Raw genomic sequence first — 4,013 nt, forward strand, 5'->3', positions numbered from 1 at the left:
TTTTTTTTTTCTATAATTACTGATAGCAGTTTTTTCTTTGAAGCTTAGAATCATTTCATGATTCCCATGCAGGTAGAATCTGCAGTAGCTACCAAAGCACTTTTAGGTTTTCAAGGAGCAATAGTTTTCTCATAGTTTTCTTTCCTGTAGTTTTCAGTTTTTGTATTTTTTCCTCCTAGTCAAAACCCTTGATGAGCTGATTCTGGAGGATCAGGTTTTGTACTCTTCACTAGAGTCATAGACTCAGAATGAATGAAACACATGAAACAGCCTGACACTTCTAAGTCTCTATGGAATGAGATTTCTTGGCTTAGTTATTATGTTAGTTTCCTGATGTAGTTATTTAGCTAACATTGGCCACCCTTTAATATGGTCTATGGATCTTCTAAAGCAGCATAACCTCTAAACTTTTAAATATTCTGAAGTAATACTGAAAACATTTCTAACTTTCATAAAAATACTACATGACATGTCTATCATTTTCTCTTTTCACACACTGAAGAGAGATGTAGAGTGTGTGAAAAGTGTACAATTGTATGTGTACATGTTTTTGAACATTTCTTATAAAAATATAACATTTTGGATGACTCGCTGCTGTTGTGTTTTGTTGGGAGTGCAAGATTAATTTCATTATACTTCAGTTCTTTCTTACGTTAATCATGTAGTCAAGATGATGGAAAGGTATGGTCGGAAATTGCTAGGAGATGAATAGAATAGAATAGAATAGAATAGGACAGGACAGGACAGGACAGGACAGGACAGGACAGTTGGAAGACTACTTCAGTGATCACCTAGACCAGTGCCTGATCACTTCAAGGCTTAGCAAATGTTAAAGCATATTTTTGAGGACATAATCCAAATGCCACTTGAACACTGACGGTTGTGAGGCATCAATAGCTCGGAAGCCTGTTAAAGAGTTTTAAAATTCTTATAGTAAAAAATTATTTTCTAATGTTCAGTCTTAACCTTTCCTGTCCATCTTTTTTGCTGTTTCCATGTGCCCTGTCATTGGTTCCAAGGGAGAAGAGATGACCATCTTCTGCTGCAATTAACCTCCATGGTAAGTTTCAGAGAGTAATGAAATCAAATCTGAGCTTTTTTTTCTCAGTCCTAGACAACCCAAGTGTCCTCAACCTCTCCTCATGGGACATGCTGTTCAATCCTTTTAACAACTTCACTGCTCTCCTCTGGACAATTTCAAGACTCTTAACTCTTATATATATATAGTTATATAAGACTATATATATATAACTATATATACATATAGTTATATAAATATATATATTCATCGATATATTACAAATACTGTAAGCAGTTTATTAAGCTGTTGAAAATGCAGAACGCGAGGAATCAGCAGTTAAATTCTAATGACTACAGTCCTAAGAGAGGATACATAAATGGTGAAACTACAGCACAAACCAAAGTTTTGATTTGTCATGCCCACGGACTAAGCACATTGATGCCATGTACACTGAGATTAGGAGGAAATTCTGCCAAAATGTGTATGCATGCTAACTTAATAAAGATCCTACATACTGTGTTTCAATTGATATGAGCCATTTTTTTAAGCCTGTTAAAAGAGCTTCTATATTATCACATGACTTCAGACCATTGAAATGGTAACCTTTATCAGCTTCTAGGGTGAGTTCTGTTCATTTCTTTTCTGCGGCAAAAAAGTACAACATGCACAAAACGGAAGGTCTGCACTTTGTCTTGCAGCAGTGTAATTTTGCAGAGGACAAAGTTACAGATTAGAAAGTATAAATTTATATTCCTTACAAAAGTTATAAGATTTATGTACCATTGTGTATAGATGTGTACCCTATCTTATGCTTTTTGTATGTTGAATATATAGGTGCTTAAACATCTTTGCAAATATGGCTCCACAAGTCTTTGCCATGTACTCGAAGTGAATTCAGTGATCTAAAGAGAATCAGAAAGAAATTTCTGCTTCCCAATGTTGCAGTCAGTTGACTAGACAATACAGGTTATAAAAAATCATATAGCAACAGAATATATTTAATGTAATTTTTCCTGCAACTGTTGGAATTTGAGTTTCCCCTTTACCTCAGTGAACTGCTTAGTACCCTTTACCATCTTCTGTGTTTGAAGACATTGGGCGAATCATAGAATTATTGAAGTTGGAAAAGACATCTAGGATCATTTAGTCCAACCATTCACTTACCACCAATATTGCCACTAAACCATGTCCCTGTGTACTACATCTAGCCTTTCCTTAAACACCTCCAGGATGATGACTCCACCACTTCCCTAGGTAATCTGTTTCAACCACACCTTCTGAAAAGAAATTCTTCCTAAATCAATTAAGGAAGTAAATACAGTTGTTTATTTTGATTGTTTTTGATTGTATTTCATTGTCAAATTGATTATTTTTACCCATATAGATCCTTGTCAAAGCACGGCCACCAGATTTTTTTCTAAAGTAAAAGTACCCAATCATCTTTCTACGTCAGTGTTCAAAGAAACCATCAAATTACTTCTGTTTACTAGATTTCTGGAGTTACACATATCCCAGTGTAGCATGCAGTTCTCATCAGGTATTCATGAAATCAATATGATCAGATCAAGAATAATTAAATTTCTTAATTGGAAGAAAAATAATTTAGTACCAAAGGCTGACCTTGCTTACAACAGTTCAACTCCAATTTCGGTTTCTAAAAAGAGTAGATCTTGTTATAAGAAGCTGTTTTCCTGACCAGCCCAGTATAGCCATCTGTCTCTGCTTCTGAGTAATCTCATTCATTTGTGTTCTCCTCTGAAACATATAATGATCTTCAGCAGACTTTAGAGGCATATTTGTTTAATGATGTCAATTACCCAAGATGGTCTGCTCTCCAGGCTTCTCTTTATTTCTCCAGCCATTTTCTGTTCATGCCTGGATTTCTAATAGCAGAAATGTGTGTGTGTGACTAATAAACACATGGTATATATATCTCCATGCACAAAGTGTCTTCTTCATCAAAATCATTTAATTATTTTGCAAAAGCAACTATATATACATAACTTTTAAGATTATAATAAGGCGAGTTATTACATTTATTACACTTGCAGAAACTTCTGGAGTTACTGCACAAGAAACAAGACAAAGGAACCTGTGAAAGAACACAGGGACAATTACATAGACTTAAAAGAATTCCAAAGGCAAGAGAATGGAAATGATCATCTTACTCTCTTCCCTGCTCATCTTAAGGAAATTATATTCACTCCTTATGAGGATAAGGCTAACTTTTTAATCATTTCAATTTCTTTTTGTGTTTCTCTGTGATTCCATGATTTTCAATATATGAAGTTTACACATTTGTATGATTATATGCATGTGAGCATAAATATAAAAAAATATATAGCGATATAACAAGTGAAGTCTTAATGAGTAATCATTCAGCCATTCAGTCGTATTTTGATAGATGGATGAAGTCTTAATTTATCATTTTATCAATTAGCAATGAAAGAACAAATAAGAAAAGTATTACCCCATAGCTGAATAAGAAAAGGAGACTGTCTTACCAAGACTATGTAAAAAGATAATGCTAACGTACTCAGTGCCTTCTTTATTTTGTTTTTCACCAATGTCTTCTCCAAGGGCAGAGAGAGTCTGAAGAAAAAGAGGAACTACCAGAAGAGAACAGAGTTCTCAATTCTGTGTTTCTGTGATTCTGTGATTCTGAGTTATAAAGCTTTTGACAAAACTTTACCCGCACAAGTCAATGTTTTTTTTTAATCTAAGGAACCAAGGGAACAAAATGGTATTGTGAGTACACCTCGTACACCTCAATATGAAAGAATCCTTTGTAATGATACAGGCTAAGAACTGTGTGGATGGAGAACAGCTCTGTTGAAATGTACCTGGAAGATCATAGCAGACATCAGATTGACCATTAATCAGTAATGTTTCCTGGTAATGCTGAAGGCTAGCAGGATTAACAGTAGCACAGCCAGTAGCCTTCAAAAAGTGATTATTTACCTTTACTTGTGCTCATTAAACTGTATCCAGA

The 4,013-nt window shown here is 34.6% G+C and overlaps 1 long non-coding RNA gene across 1 annotated transcript in view; it reads left to right on the plus strand.

The window, feature by feature from the left end:
* The window catches only part of LOC104910798, a 125,814-nt gene extending 124,686 nt beyond the window's left edge, over positions 1–1,128 (plus strand). The window contains exon 4 of the long non-coding RNA XR_004159675.1: positions 1,020–1,128. This is a non-coding gene — a long non-coding RNA (uncharacterized LOC104910798). The remainder of the gene's footprint in view (positions 1–1,019) is intronic.
* The last annotated feature ends 2,885 nt before the right edge of the window (positions 1,129–4,013 follow it).

The sequence above is a fragment of the Meleagris gallopavo genome, chromosome 4, assembly GCF_000146605.3.
Source record: "Meleagris gallopavo isolate NT-WF06-2002-E0010 breed Aviagen turkey brand Nicholas breeding stock chromosome 4, Turkey_5.1, whole genome shotgun sequence".
Classification (NCBI taxonomy): domain Eukaryota; kingdom Metazoa; phylum Chordata; class Aves; order Galliformes; family Phasianidae; genus Meleagris; species Meleagris gallopavo.